The sequence below is a fragment of the Mauremys reevesii genome, linkage group 15 (genome assembly GCF_016161935.1).
Source record: "Mauremys reevesii isolate NIE-2019 linkage group 15, ASM1616193v1, whole genome shotgun sequence".
In the NCBI taxonomy this organism is placed as follows: domain Eukaryota; kingdom Metazoa; phylum Chordata; order Testudines; family Geoemydidae; genus Mauremys; species Mauremys reevesii.
In genome coordinates this window covers 27,728,152-27,744,792 of record NC_052637.1, presented here as the reverse complement: position 1 = coordinate 27,744,792, position 16,641 = coordinate 27,728,152, and the positions used below count along the sequence as shown (strand labels likewise).

At 44.2% G+C, this 16,641-nt stretch overlaps 1 protein-coding gene and 1 long non-coding RNA gene across 13 annotated transcripts in view; both read right to left on the bottom strand.

The window, feature by feature from the left end:
• The window catches only part of TNRC6C (trinucleotide repeat containing adaptor 6C), a 610,512-nt gene that overhangs the window by 349,724 nt on the left and 244,147 nt on the right, over nucleotides 1-16,641 (bottom strand). The gene's annotated exons all lie outside the window — the stretch shown is intronic.
• On the bottom strand, nucleotides 436-15,629 carry LOC120383323. The gene is made up of 3 exons (XR_005588413.1): nucleotides 15,459-15,629; nucleotides 3,924-4,022; nucleotides 436-831 (listed from the first exon to the last, which is right to left on the bottom strand). It is a non-coding gene; the product is annotated as an uncharacterized LOC120383323 (long non-coding RNA).

Here is a 16,641-nt window from a genome sequence, read left to right as displayed (position 1 = left end):
CATTGATTTAATACCTTTCTAGTCGACAGAGTATCAATATTTTTTATCTAGTCCATAGTTTGATCAGGGAAGACCATATGAGTTTCTCAGGAGAGGACTGCTTAAGCAAATAAGAGTATTTTCTTCCGTGATATCAGTGCCAAAGCGAACAAAGGAAAACCTATGATTGCTCTAAAATGAAAGCCACCAGACAAAGACTGATTTTTCTAAGAAACAGTTTTGTGTTATATTTGCCTGTATTGGTGCATTTTATTTTCCCCCATGGACAGAAATTGCTTGTTTGTACACTTTCCTTCTTTCCCCCCCATGCTTACATTACATGGTTTTAACATGTCCTAAGCAGATTTTCTGGAAGAAGTCTAGCCATAGTCAAGCAAATAAGATTTTACTAGCTTCATTTTTCACTCAGATACACGTACAGTGAGGTTATCAAAAACAAAGAGATAGAAAAAAATATGGAAAGCAAGCTTTAAATCAGACAAACAAATGGGCCTCTACAGAAAAGAGTCTAGCTTGTGTTTTTCTAAGGTTCCCATTCCCGCAGTATCTGAGCACCAATAATGGGACACTAAAATTGTCATATTGTATAAAGCAAAGGCTGCCCAAGTTTATTCAGCCAAGGAAAATATTGTCATCTGGTCTGGAGGCTTTGGGCCATGGAGCAAACAAATATGGATGTGTTTTAAAGACTGCTTCAGGAAGAGGTGACCCATTGGTATGGTGTTGTCAAGGGGTTAGAGTAGCAGCGTGGGAATCCAGATGCATGGGTACTAGTCCCAGCTCCGCCACAGATTGGCTGGGTGACCTTGCTTTGTGCAACATTTTATCCATCTATAAAACAAGTATAATATTAGTTTCTCAGAACACAAGTTTGTAGAAAGGCTCAATTAATATTGAAAAGCACTTCAGAATACTTGGTACAAGCTCTTATTTTAAACAAGAAACGCTGTCATAAATATTTGGATACAAAATGAAGGAGCTTTAAGGAGAGGCGGTTATGGCAGGTTAGGATGAGTGGTAGGAAGGCTGTGAGAGGGCACAGAGGCAGCCAGCAGTCGCCACATTTCAGCTTTGTTTCAAGTTAAACGAGGATGAAACCAGACTCAGGTTGGAAACTGCTCCCTCAGTGATGATGAAGGAGACGCGTCTCTAAATATAGAATGACTGGCCTATTGTTTAGAAATAACATGCATTGATTAATCCTATTACCCAGCTCAACAAAAGAAAACTTTCCAATGAGAACTGCCATGGGTGAAATGACATTAACACATGACTGTCATAAACCAGCAAGAGCTGAACTCTCTCACCCTACTGCAATCTCTCAGGTCTCTTTTCCTCTTTCCATAATTTGTTGAGATGTTGGAAATCTGCATACAAAGGCACCAGGGCTGTGCAGAGAGCCAGCGCAGGGCCTATGCACCACTTAATCCCCACTTGCACCCATAGGATTGATAGAGTCACTCATGATAATATTCAAGTAGAATGAAGGATTCTAGCCAACAACATGGCTGCTTCAAAAGCTGAGATTTAAAAGCATAAATTGTTTGTCCTGCAGACTTCACACACATCTGAGTCTCGTGCCTGCACCATCGTCCCTGGTTTCTGATTGTGAATTCCAGGTGTCCGTGTACCTCCTCTGTATCCTAAAGATAAACATGTCCTTCACTGTAGTCACCTATTCCATCATACACTCCTATCAAATGAGCCTTGCTAGCTTGTAAATTACTGCACAAACCATTCTAAACAATAAAGGCAATTTTACTTACTGAACCATTAAATTTACATACTTAAATTAGACTCAACCAGACGTTGAGAGGGGACGTCTTGCGGCCAGACAAACAATGAATTTAGGGAAAGAGCTGCCGTGTACTTCCCCACCTCTCACATGAAATTAATGAGGTGCTTCAATTTAATCATCATTAAAATTACATCTTTATTTAGTTACTTAGCAGAGTTGGACTCACTGCGCAGCACGCAAGACGCAGTAACCCCATCCATCTACCTTTCCAAAAGAGAGAAGAGCTGAGAGTGGGGGTTTCTCTCACCCTAACTTCCTCTGGATCCCTGGACACTGTGTGTGTGTGTGTGTGTGTGTGTGTGTGTGTGTGTGTGTGTGTGTGTGTGTGTGTGTGTGTGTGTGTGTGTGTGTGTGTGTGTGTGTGTGTGTGTGTGTGTGTGTGAGAGAGAGAGAGAGAGAGAGAGTGTAAAGGGCCCAAAGGGTTCACTAATGTTTACTATTAAGGTGAACAAAACAAAGAGGAAAGGGAAAGAGAGGCAAATTCAAATGAAATGAGAAATGCGGTTTCAGATCAGGGAGGGGAGACTGATGGGAGGTGTGAGGAGAGGAGGAAAGAGACAGAAAGACATTAACTCTTTGGAGTTTACCAACCAATCAGAAACCTTCTCAGCAACATTAGTTTTAAAACTTTAATGTGTCTTAAATGGAAAAGCTCATTAAAAACCAGCACTTTGAAACAAAACCCAGAATATATACTTAGAGAAAGAGAAAGAGAGAGAGAGTGTGAGCGGAGACGAGACACAGCAGGTCTTGTGTGCCTCTGCAATTTGTTTTGCATTTGCTCTCACACACACACATAATTTATTCATCTCAAGATGCTTCTGTGCAGTTGCAGGGCTAGCATGGTGAGAAATGCTCGCTGAGAGTGGAAGCAGTACCCACTGTGCTGTATTTATAAATTTACTGTGGCAACTAAAAGCTTTTGGGCTCTCAAAACAGTCCAGAATGACTCTGGACCTTTCCCATTCATCTATCCCTGTACAAGCAGGGTTCTGCTATGACTAGCACTGAGCCAATGCCCAAAGACATCTCTTCCCCACCCCGCACTCCCTTCGCCTGCCTGAGGCACAATTCCTCTGGGAACTCCTGCAGGGAGGCTGCACTTTCACGCTATTTCCAATAGGAACTGTTGCAGTTGGGGATGATGTGACCTAGAGATGGAATCCAGGGACAGCAATGATGGCTCCTCCCTATAGGTCAGTGGTGAGGCTAGACCTAGAATATTGCAATGGACTAGTGAGCTCGATTCCTGAGAGATATCAACAAACTGTAGGGATTTCAGGGAAGAGCAACAAAAATTGTATGCAGTGGAGTAAGTAACTGAACGGTGCAGGCATGAGAAGGGAACGGTCTGAGAGTCTAACTGGCAACTGACAGGGGATGGACTAGGTGGCCTGATAGATCTTTACCATCTCTACTTTCTGTTCAGCTATGGTGCAATATTGAAGGGTAACACAATGAGATGGAGTAAAGGAAGTCTTAAGCTGTACTGTAATAGCCCAGTGAAGGTCAGGTCCCTCCATTGCACTAGCGCTAGGCATCGTACACGCATGTAGTCAGAGACAGAGACTGCTGCAAAAGGCTTACAATCTAAATAGACAAAGGTGGAGGAGGAAGGAAATGTTACTATACCCATTTAACACATGAGGAACTGCAGCAGAGAGAGATCAACCGATTTGTCCGAGGCCACACAGGGAATCTCTGGAGGAAGCAGGAATTGGACACATGCCTATCACGTCGAAGGGTATGTCTGCACCACCGAGACTACATCAGCATACCTATGGCACCATGAAGCAGCCTACACCGAGCAAAGGTTTTTTTCTGATGATATAGGAGCATCACCTCCTCAAATGACATTAGCTATATCGACAGAAGCAGTCTTCCATCGACCTAGCTGTGTCTACACTGCGGGGTTTTGTTGGCATAGCTACGTTGCTCGGGGGAGTGGTATTTTCACACCCCTGCCCGACACAGCCATGCCAATCTGACTTTCAAGTAGAGACCAAATCCTAGGCTGGTGCCTCATCCACAGGGTCAGAAATGGACTACATGACAAAAAAAGACCTTTAACATCTTCAGCTTCCTGAGAAGACCCTGTGGGCGGGGGTGAAAGTAGAAGACTTACCAGATTTTTAAATCGCCAGCCCCAAGGCAGCTTCACCTTTTACTACCCCCGTCGTTGGCTTCTTTTACCCCCTCTCCTGTCGGCGGCCTGTCGGTGGCCCTGTGGGAAATGGGGAGTGGGGTGGCAAAAGGGGCAGCGATGTTAAAGTGCTGCCGCAGTAGCGCTTTAACGACTGCTGTGTACGGGCCGGTACCGGCAGCCACTTCTTACTGGTACACCGTACCAGCCCACTTTCACCCCGCCCATGGGCCTAAATGTCCTCTCATTTACAACCTGTAACCCCATCACCTGATGCAGAATCAGTCATGTTTTACACTGACATGGGTGAACAGAATCAGACCTTGTGGTACCAGATGGGGAGAATCCAAACACAGGGTAGCCAGTTCTCCCAATGATACGTGAGAGGCTGCTCAGGTGGATAATGCTAATGGGGCTACAGGTAGAAATCCTTCACCTCCACCTCATTTACTTCCCTCCCAGGCAATGAAGGGAGACTAGATCCCAATAAGGTCAAATGATGCTTAATTTTTCTATTGCAGGGGTATCGAACTTATGCCTGAAGGCTGGATCTGGCACACATGATACATTGACGTGGCCTGCATGACATATTCAGATCCTCCAGAATCGAAGCTTTGATTTATAAAAGTAAGTTCCTAGCTCTGGTGGTTGTGGAGATTACCTTTCAAACGTGAGCCCATGCACTGACCTTTATCCGAGTCTGCAAACAGCCTGAAATAACGACTCAGAGCAGTGGCCACCCCATCCCCTACCAGTTTGATCAGACCCTCATCTTTAGCGTCCAGTGATGGCACTTTAGTGTCAACATAAAAGTATTTAAATCACTAATTGTTTTAGCGGATGGCATGGAGTGAAGTCCACTGGATTGGGAATTGCACGTTGTGGCAGGAAAGCAAGCACAGAAGGAAGAACAGAGGAGACTCACAAAGACCAGGAAGAGAAACAGGAAGAGGAGGAATGGAAAGGAATCTGCGTCTGTGCTGTATCTAGCAAAGTGGGGTCCATGACTGCGGCTCCGAGATGCTACTGAAATACAAACAATAACAATAAGGAAGGACAGAAACAGTGGGGGCCTAACAAGTGGCCGATTTTCTCAGTGAGTGATGAATATGACAATGAGGCATTAAACGAACAATAAATAATAACTAAAAGTTTAATTGCTACATAACAGCCGTATTATCCCCTTGATCTCTTTGAAAGCCATTTACTGACATCAGTGACATTCCACCATGCATTGCGGTGAGAGTATAGTCCTGAATTCATACCATGACCCATGGACCATAATTAGGGTGACCAGATGTCCCGATTTCATAGCGACAGTCCTGATATTTGGGGCTTTTTCTTACATAGGCTCCTACTACCCCTACTCCTGTCCCAGTTTTTCACACTTGCTATCTGGTCACCCTAACCATAATTAAACATAGAATTTGGGTAAACGAATTTGACACCTCTGTTTTCTAGCATCTTAACTCTTTCTTCAGGCCAGGAGGGACCAAGAATTAGATACATTTGACTGGAAATAGCTCTTTCAGCTCTGGGTGCCTTTAAAAAAAAAATCTGTTATCTCGCCTGTAAATCAAAACACAGTGCAGAAATAAAAGCCTCCAAATGACATCAGCAAGATCAAACATCAGCCCATGAAGAGGGAAGATGGCAGAATCGTGGCTGGGGGGATTAGAGCCAGAGATACAGTTTGTCTACATTAAAAATGCAACATCAGCAGAGGCATCTGAAAGAGTCATTCATCAACTCCGGGATCAGAGAAACATCTTAAAGTAAGTGCGTCGTTTACACATGCACAAATTGTCTGCTGTGGAAGGAGAGGAGAGCAGCAGTCTTTGTGCTTTGTAAGCCTTTCCCTGGTCCTTTGGGTAAATACAGGACCAGAAAGACATTAGGCATGGAAAATAAGAACCTTGCTCACGGTAACAGGGGGTACAACTCGTGTGTGCAGTCTGCATGGAAAGTAATCTAATGCTGCAATTTCACAGAAACAATATAGAGTCACTCACATACATTATGATTAATGGCTGGATACCATGGTGTGAAAACCATTTAAAAAAATGCCATTTTTGTCACTGACAATGTTACACATATAGTAAAGGTCATACATGATAAGAGCATTATCCATATTTCTTCTGCAAACATGTTTAACCTTGTAGAGCACAATTCCCCAGAAGATCAGTGATCCATCTCCAGCAACAGAACTGCACTCTGCAGAATCCAAGAAAACCAATTTTACAAGTACACACACTTTTATATATATTATATATGCATACACATATTTATAATCTCTCACACACACAGGAAATCTTTCATATCTTACAGACCTAAAAGAAATGGAAATGTTCTGTAACAATGCCTCACCCCTTAAACTCCAGATTTGGCATGCTGTCAGTTTGTACAGGAACCCATCCTGTGCATCTTGCCACCCAGGAAACCAATGTGACCTTCTAATGAACACCATAAAGCATGCCAAGGAGCCTGATTTCGCAACCTTTACTCATATTAAGTAACACCTTTCTCCATGATTATTAACAAGCTCTTGCATAGTGCAACATGAAAGGGCAACTCACTAGGGTTGCCAATTTTGGACGTATTCCTGGAGGTTTCATCACATGACGTAAAGATTAATCTTTAATTCCTGGAGGCTCCAGGACAATCCTGGAGGGCTGGCAACCCTAACTCCCAGGTATACTCTCTCCTGCCTTTATAGTCTCCATAGGGATTGCCAGTGTAGTTCTGTTTGGGGTAGAAATAGTTTGAAGGAGATTCCTCCTGAATGACCCTGGACCTCCCTCCTGTGCTGCTCTGACATCCAGGCAAGAGGGATGGGGGAATCAGCCTCCCATGCTGTTTTCAATGTAAACAGCCCTGAGAATCACAGAGGCACTGCTGTGTAATCAGGAACTGATTACATTCCCTAGTAGATTTCCAGGCTGACATTCTCAGTTTGTCAGATCAGCTTGTGCTCCCCTGTGTGAACAGCACACCATCATTCAAGGTGGGAAAATGTTTCCCCCAAGTGGTTTGCAATGTCTGCTGGACCAAATTAGTCTTCTCATCGTTGATGCTTCTCTCTCCAAGCCTTTTCACCCACAAAAAGCTAGGATGCCATTAGTATGACTGAAAATATCTTGTGTGAGGTATCGCTGATGGAATGAGTGTTCTGATCATCTCATGTGTTTGGGGGGAGGGGGGAAAATGAGGAAACACAGCTGGGTAATTCTGGCAGTACCCCCTTTTACTCCGGAGAGGATAGAATTCGACTAGAAGAGGCACCTCAAACAGTAGGCACTCCTAGATTATACATCATTCATTATTTTGCTTTACCTCATTAGCTTTCTTAGTACAGAAACAAAGGATTTGCCTTATTGAAGCAGACCCTGAACATTCCTTCTGTAGTGCCTGGCTGCCGATATGTCCGGAAAAAAAGGAGGATTTCCCTTATCCGCCTAGCTAATTGTTCCATTCTGTGGGGATGCTGTGTACATTTTTGCAAATTCCTTCCTGACCGCAGTAGGAATTCAGTTTATGCCCTGAAGCACATGGCTTAACTTCTCACATAATTTTATCAACTTATGTAACCGCAAAGGGAATTAACGGTCATACATTATTTAGTCCTTTTAAAAAACCAGCCAGAACATTTATCTAAATAAACACCTTAAGATAAATCCTCTGTAAAGTCAACGTAAAAGGAGTGTTTTGTTTTTTTTAATAGTTCAAAATTTACTACCCTTTAAAGTTTACTTTGTGGTTGTTAATACAAATGGACACTTTTGTAAGAGGAAGATGCTGCTGGTGGAATTCTTAAGGTGGAAAACCAGCGGGAGAGGAGATTACAGTCCACAGATTATATAAGGGCCTCAGGATAGACTGGCTGGTGAGAAGCCCACAATTTATAACAAATGTTACAGCTTGCGCTAGGACAGAAGCCACCAAAGTGCATTGCCAAAGGAGACCACAGCACCACACAGGAGTAGGATGGGGGAAGGGATAGTTCAGTGGTTTGAGCATTAGCCTGCTAAACCCAGGGTTGTGAGTTCAAGGTGAGTTCAAGCCTTGAGGGGGCCATTTAGGGAACTGGGGTAAAAATCTGCCTGGGGATTGGTCCTGCTTTGAGCAGAGGGTTGGACTAGATGACCTCCTGAGGTCCTTTCCAACCCTGATAGTCTGTGATTCTGTGACCCCTGCAGGCTGCACCTCTGTATTAAAGATGGGAGTGGCATTTTATGCAAATTAGGTAGAGGCCTGTTGGGGGCTGCCAAGAAAATCCCTGACTGGGCAAAGCTTGTGATCCTCTGTGGACCTAAGGAAAAGGGTTCGTAGCTTGGCAAAAATAACAGAGGCAGATACAAAGCCCTGTGGCTACAAACACAGTCTCACTAGAGAGAACGGGTCCTCTGAACAGAAAATTAGTAAGCAGGTTCCTGCAAATGGGGGCCAGAATCAGGTGGGCCCAGGAAAGGTTACAGCCTTTGCTGCTCCAACCACATCCTCTTCAAGCTTCTGACCTTTGTCTCTGTATGGGCCAGGGGAGAGGTCCCAGGTGCAGTAATTGTTTGTGTTTTCCAAGAAGTCAGGTCAAATATCTGACCAAAGGGGAAAAAGAACAAGTTTCTTCTGGACTGGGTTTGATTCTGTCCAGTGTATTTTCAGTATGAAATAGACCACTTCAATTAACAAATAGAAAACAACCCCTCCTCTCACCCCCAGCAAAATCCTGAGTGGCTTTCATTCACTTTTGTTGCTGTCTAAAAGACAGTCAGAGACTGCTTGTGTCTGCGCATGCAAGTGTATTTGCAGATTGACCCATGTGTAGTTGTGTCTGCCTGTGCACACTGGTATGTGTGTATGCATGCGTGAGTGCATGTATTTTCATTCAGCTACACCCTATTCATAAAAACAGAGTTAACCACTCGCTGTAAGTGATCTCTGCCATCTTTTGTGGGTTGAGAACCTGGAACGCTGCATAAATCATTATTCTTGCTAATTACCAGGAAACATCAAACAAGACAAGCGTTTTACTCCTCATCACTGAATTTTGTTATGCTAATTAGAGTTGTATAAGCTGTTGCTATTAAACCTGGAGAGTCAGAAAAAACATTTGCATTAATACCCACAAAGCTGCTTCAAAACCTAGTTATTAGTATTTCAATGAGGTTCAGGTTATCAAGGAGCTGCTGCCATTTCAGGGGCTGGTTTGTTGTTTTCTCTCCCCCCCTCCCAAAATCCTGCTGTGAACTAAAATATAAATAAATGCAGGGCGATGCAGTGTGCTTCATGCAGACTGCACTGCCAAACATGGAACAAAATATATGAAAACCATTTGAAGAGGAGCAGATATAAATGTGAAGGAAGCACAAAAACCTTAGACTCTGTTACTCCAATATATAGCACTCAAAGCCCATAAGCCGACATTTTCAGAAATGGGCACTGATTTTGGGTGCTCAGTTTGGACTTGCATCCGACGAAGTGGGTATTCACCCATGAAAGCTCATGCTCCAAAACGACTGTTAGTCTATAAGGTGCCACAAGACTCTTTGCTGCTTTTACAGATCCAGACTAACACGGCTACCCCTCTGAAATTTGGACTTGACTTTCAGAGGTACTGAACACCCAGTGCCTCTGTGGGGCTCAACTGGAATTGTGGGCACTCAGTATTCAGCTGAAAGTTGAGCACCCAAACTCAGTGGCAACTTGTAAATGTTAAAGAGATGCCTAAGCTTCATGATGCCCATTGCACAGATAGGTATAGTGAGACAAAGAGGGAAAAGCTGCAGTTCAGCTCTGATAAGTGTCTATAAAATATCCCCTGCTTACTCCGTCTTATACTGTGTGCTCGGGGTGACCTCTGTGGCCCATAGGGCCTACCCAAGCAGAAGCAACACTTATGCATTTTCATCAGACTTGCAGGGTAGAATTCTGCCCTTCCTTACATGCACATGTTGCTGTAGACAATTGGTTAACTGGTGGAAGTGAGGGCAGTTTTTTAGCTGCTGAGGATATCAGTGACAATGATGCTTTGGCCCAGCTGAATGCAGTTACGTTTTGCAGCCAATAGGCTGCTCAGAGGTTCCTGATAACGAGTTCATAATATTTTGCACTTACAGTGGTTGCTATCCAAAGTCAGCATTTGCCAATAGTTAGCATAGTGTAGAATCGGAGACACTGGTAGTTTTTCCATAGACTGAGAATAGGAAAGAACTCTGTTATAATGACTAGCAATCTTTTTTCCACCTAATCTTTTAGTTACAACCATTGTATGTGGCTGTTTCCATTAGAGGGTCTCACCGCATTTTACAATGCTCAATTATTCCTCGGCAGATCCCGTTGATGCAGTAATTATTATCCCCATTTTACATATCAAACAGATATAGAAAACTTAAGTGACTTGCCCAAGATAAGGCAGGTAATCTGTGAACAAGCTAGGAACAGAACTCAGATCTTTTGCCTCACGGTACTGGGTCTTAACTACAAGATCATCCTTACTGGTAAGTGTTTGGGAAGGAATGAAGAGCCATGAGAAATGTTTCCCTTCCATCACAATGAGCTGCGGCATAATTTTTCTTGTGATCATTTTGCTTCTGGTGATCACTACAGCACGGGGGCTTAATTCTCTGGTGTTTGACAGGTCTGTGCTCAGCATTAGGTATCTGTAAGGCGAAGGGGATGCTTAAGGATGTAATTATAGCTATGAGTAAGAGTCCTTAAGCCATAATTGCAGTGTATGTTGTTATTGGACTGCATTTGACCTGTGTAACAGACAAACGGCCCGTTGTGTGCCAACTGGTATCCAGACTTCATCAATTAGTACAACCCCCACCTGTTGGCTAGACTCGCTGTGTGTCTTTCAGTTCAGGACACAACATTCACTCTTCTGTGACATTTATTTCACAGTAAAGAGTAGACCACATTGACAGCTGGCTGTCACTTAAATAATACATCTTGAGCTATATATCTAATCCAGTGTTATTCTATTGACTGGGCTACAAGTTATTGGCTTTTAACAGAGCATTTGTCACTTGCTGCTGAAAAGGGAAATCTGTCCTGTCCCACAGTATATTGCTGTCCAAAAAACCAAAAACAAACAAAACCCTCCATTATTTCCAGGGGCGGCTCTAGGGATTTTGCCGCCCCAAGCACGGCAGGCAGGCCGCCTCTGGCGGTTTGCCTGCAGAGGGCCCGCTGGCCTGCGGTAGGTCCACCGAAGCCGCGGGACCAGCGGACCCTCCGCAGGCAAACCGCCGGAGGCAGCCTGCCTGCCACCCTCGCGGCGCCGGCAGAGCGCCCCCCGTGACTTGCCGCCCCAAGCACGCGCTTGGCGTGCTGGGGCCTGGAGCCGCCCCTGATTATTTCTTGTGGATTAAAACATACAGACTAAGGGCAGGACTATTGTAATAATGATGAGTTATAGTGATAACACTGCTTGCCCCATTGTTTTTCTGCTACATGTTAATTCATGGTCACTGTCGGTAGACAGATATTGGGCTAGATGGACCTTTGGTCTGACCTGGTACGGCCGTTCTTATGTTCTTATGTTCTACCCACAGCATGCCTCATTCCTCCCTGCTATTGCACTCCTCAGCTTCTATTGACCAGAGACTGTCAATCACACTAACCTATGTAGTGTTCTTTCTGAAATGACCTAACCTGGTGAGAAACCAGAGCACTGGCTTACTGTGCTTCTCCCAGCATTAATCTCCCTTATTTCCAGTGCCCACTGATACTTTACTTTCCCTCAGGGCTCACTTACATCTGTACGTGTCCAAAAAAATAAGCCGCATTCCTTTCTGTGTCCAATAGACAATGTGAAGGTCTCGCTTTTTTTATGTTGCTATGAATCAGTGTAAGAAGAAGGGACAGTTGGCAAGGACAGTGCCACCATCCTTTGGGGCCTATTCTAACTCCCTAGCCTCCCTAATCATAGGCAGATTAAATAATAATAATAATAATACCAAAACCACAGCAGCAAAGCTATGGTAAAGAGAACTCTAAGACGGATGAGGAAAATGAAGACACTATGAAATGCAATAGATGTCAACTTCTACTTATTTTTTAATTTCATCTCTTACAAGCTTTTTGGAAGCTAACATGATTAAGTTCTTCACACAATTTATTAGCATCATGTTGGAAATCCAGCAGTATATTATGCTGTCTGAGTAATCCAATTAGTAAAATGTATTTATTTAACCAGAATATTAGCGACACACAATCCCAAATGCAGTAAAGTCCCTGATCCTAGAGTTCCTCTCGCTACTCAGAATGCATTTCCTAGCTATGGAAAGGTTTATTCTAAAGAAATAAATATTATCCCTGTATTTTTAGAACAACAGAGGTAAACTGAGCGTGCATACTCAGCAGACAGCTTCTAGCAATAGATATTGGTGTAGATTTCACAGCTTTACAGTACCAGCCCCTCCTCCCCTCACAAAAAACCCACAACAAACCAAAAAAAACCAAACAAAAAAAAAAACTATTTCAAACTGGATTTCTCAGCCAATTGCTCATAAAGTATAGAACTTTCTTTCATATGGAAACCCGAATGCACAAGTAGGCTTGTATCATCTTTCAAACTTTAGCCTGATTGGAAAGACCTTTAAAATAAACACAATGTGACACATGAGGGGTCTTAACATTTGCACATTCGTACTCTAGTGTAAATGAATTTAGAGCTGGTGAAAGGGGATGTGATTGACAGCCTCTGAGTCCGAAGCAGGACAGAAGTAGCATAGGCAGCAGCATACAACTTTCGCGCCACCACCACCACACGCAGGCTTGCCAATGTATCTCGATCCTAAACTGAAGAGGCCACCTCTTGGGGTTTGCTTAGATTTTTAGTTCTTTGGGGCAGGGACTGTCAGTTTGTTCTGTGGTATTACAATGCCTAGCATTCTGCTTTATGATGGGGCTCCTGGTCACTACCACAGCACAAACAGATAATTGGGGTTGCCCTCTATGTCTACTCAATCCTTGGCCTTTCTGCAGAGAATGCCAGCCAAGGGCTCGTCTTGACGCGGACTGTGGCAATGGCTTTTGTGAAGCAGTAACACCAACTTGTCTCTCTCTCTTTCTTTCCTTTCAGTGAGCAGCCATCACTCAATACAGCAGTGATTTCTGGTCACTACCAATACAAGCTAGATTTGAACTAGCAGCCTAGCACATTTACATTCCCCTGAGCCTGCCAGTTCCTCACAGGTTTTACGATCCTTTTAGTGAGTTCCTTTTTGCATATCCTACCATTTTTGTGAACACAGGCTGAGGTGCTTAGAACATGGGTTCTCAGCCTGGGGCTCAGAGCCTCCAGCTGGGGCACAATCGGGTTCAGGGGAGTCACAAACACTCTCTTTCCTTTATAGCTAGATGGGGTGGACGGGAAATCCCGGAACTTTTTCTGGTGTAATGTGAGGTCACAGCATGGAAAAGATTGCGACCTACTGGGCAATTAAAGGACAAGTGGACCTGCCTCATAGCATTGGGACCTACCCCATTAAGACATCTAAGGTAAAATGATAAGGGTCCTGGGGTTAGGGTGTGGGGATCAGGCATGGCAAAGAGGGGATGTACCTAGGGCTTTCCAAGTAATCTGCCAGGCACTGGTTTGCTTCTGGCCTTTGGGAACCAAACTCCAGGGTTTGATGTGCAAATCAGAATCATAGAAACATAAGGCTGAAAGGACTCCAAGAGGTCATCTAGTTCAGTGTTTCTAAACAACTGGTCCGTGGCCCAGCACCAGCCCCTGAGATCTCCCTGACACAGTTTAGGAAGGGAGCAAGCTGGGTAAAAGGGCTCCGCAGACCCTCCACCTGCCCTGGGTGGAGGGCCCCGGGGGTGGAGGGTATGCGCTGCGGCTTTTACCATGGCTGGGCTGCGGCTCCGAGGCCCTGTCCCCTGGCTGGAGATGGGTCGGGGAGAGCCACACAGGCAGCTGTGGGGAGCCGCAAATTTCCTTGTGCCCTGCGCAGCTGCGTACTTTGCGTATGGGTAAGGCCAGCCCTGCCAAAACCATCCCTGACAGGTGTTTGTCCAATTGGTTCCTAAAAACCTCCAGTGATGGGGATTCCACAACCTCCCTGAAGAATCTATTCTAGTATTTAACTATCCTTATAGTTAGAAAGTTTTTCCTAATAGCTAACTTAAGTCTCCCTTGCTGCAGATTAAGCCGATTGCTTCTTGTCCTACCTTCAATAGACTTGAAGAACATTTGAACACTGTCCTCTTGATAACAGTCCTTAACATATTTGAAGACTCTTTTCAGGTCCCCTCCCCCACCCAGTCTTCTTCAAGCACTACAGGGTTAAACCTATTGAAAGAGAGAGCAGAATCCATACAAATGATCCCATTACTTTCTGCACCTCTCCCCAAAGTAGAACTTGCTGAATAACAGATATTTCGATTTGCTGGCACTTCAAAAAAAAAATCTATATAAAAAAATCATTTCAGGTCGAATGAAATGCTACATTTCATCCCAAACAAAGTATTGTGCTTCAATTTCAAATATTTTTGTTTTAATTTTTTTTCAAAAATAAAGAAAATTTCTGAATGAAAGGTTATTTTGAAATCGAAAAATCAAAATATTTCATTTTGATATTTTCCAAGTGAATGTTTGGATTTGTTCAGATTTTTTTTTTCTGACTGAAACAATTTAGCAAAATCAACACAAATTGGGGAAATCTTTTGGGACTGCCGAATGTGCATTTTTTAAGGAAAAAAAGTTTTGATCAAAAAATTTCACCCAACTGTACCCCAAAGAGACTGAAATCTAGACTAGAGGCAGCCCATGCATGTCAGAACCAGCAGATAAAAAGGGATTAGGGTGGGCACATGTCATCTAGATAGTAATACGTTTCCCCCTGCAGTCCCCTTTCAGAGCAGGAGTGGGGTTTTTATTCTCCCCAAGTTATTGTGAGATCAGTTCTCTGTGCCTTTTGTTTTGAGAGCTATTTATTGAAACCTCCAATTGCCAAAGCTGTGGCGGGGGGGGGGGGGGGAGGGGAAAGGGAGGAGTTAACAGCCATTCACAGTTAGTAACAGACTTAAATTTGCAACATGTCTGAAAAATGCCAGCATCATCAGACAAAGGATCTAACTTTTTCTGCCAAGGATTTGTAATTTTGTGTTTATTTTCAGACCCTCCTCCAAATAAATCATTACTGGAACGTGGGGAAGTGTCTGTTCCCCCTGCTGATGTGCTGAGCTTCAGAGGGTGGGTGAGTGAGTGAGAGAGACAGAGAAAGAGAGAGAGAGAGCGCTTGCAAGAGAAAGACACACAAACCTTGGAAACCCTCAAAATACTACTAATGGGAATTACCCATGTAAATTAGAGATTAATAGACTCCAAGGAATTAGTTACTGTGGGGGGGTTCCTACTTCCTAAATAAGGGATTCTGTGCCTAGTGCATAGGGCAAAGACTAGGAGTCACGACACTGGAGTTCTACTTCCAGCTCCAGCAGTGACTCTGTGTGGCTGCTCTGTGCCGCAGCTTCCCCATCGGCAAAGCAGCTGTAATGACTTACCGACCTTGTAGAAACGTTGCAAGGCTTATTTGATGTTTGCATGAAGCACTTTGACATCTTTGGACAAAAGGCGCTGTAGAAGTGCAAAGCATGATCAGCTGTGGCCTCCTTGGGCTCTGTGCATGGAGTGAGAGGTGGGCGATCTTTATGCTCCAAAAGCCACATCCAGTGATTTTCCACAGAGACTAAACGCCAGGGACACAATCGATCATTCTCCAAAAATGTCACAGATATAAAACACGTGTCCCTCTTATTAAGCTGCCTTAACAAAATAAGAATCAGGTTTCTTCCTCCCCTCCCCCACCTCCTTTATTCATAGTTTTGATGGCAGCTGTTAGGGGCTCTCCTACTTCACCTTTAACAGGATATTAATAAAAAGAAGCCCGCTAAGCTTACCACGCTGGGGTGATGATGAGTCAGACTGTCTCTAAACGAAGACATCTCCTGCAATATTCCCCCCTCCAGACTAATAACTGACAATGTATGCCTTCCACATTAATGATAAGGGTACAAGGGGAAACAGACTGCTCGCCTGTTCCGCTGACATTACACTCGTCGATGTACCCACCAACTTCCCCTAAGGCAACAGAGCTAGTAATAGGTTCCTCTAACTGCCTCCTGCATCAAACCTGACACCGGCCGCTTTCTTCTCTTTTCCCACCACTCGGCTTACCGCTCTGTCATTGTCATTGATTTTGACTTAAAAGAAAATAATAGTAAAAATAAAAAGCCTCCCCATACTCTTAGGATTGTAAGTTAGTGAAGAGCAGCCACCGGGAGCGGAGAAGGAGAGAGCAAGGCAGAGGGGCTCTCTCTTGTGATGTCTGCGTCTGAGCTGGGGGGAGACAAAGCGGGGATGCTGTGACCACTTGCAGGGCTGAGTGGACAGTGAGGCTTATGCCACAGGAACATCCCCCGTACCAGGATTCACAGGGATGGTACCTACTGATGGCACAGTAACCCCTCCCCTTTACCTATCAGGATTCACAGGGATGATGCCCAGCCAAACAGGTTGCTCTGTCACTGATTTTCGTAGTGGTGACAGGGTTTGCGTTGGTTTTGCACTGATGTTAAGAGCACTGGGCCTCTGAGGGAGGGGTGGCTCTTCTAATTCTGTCATCATCCCAACCTCAAAAGCATGCTGAGGGTACCCTCCTTATCCGCCAACTGCAAGAAGGAGAGG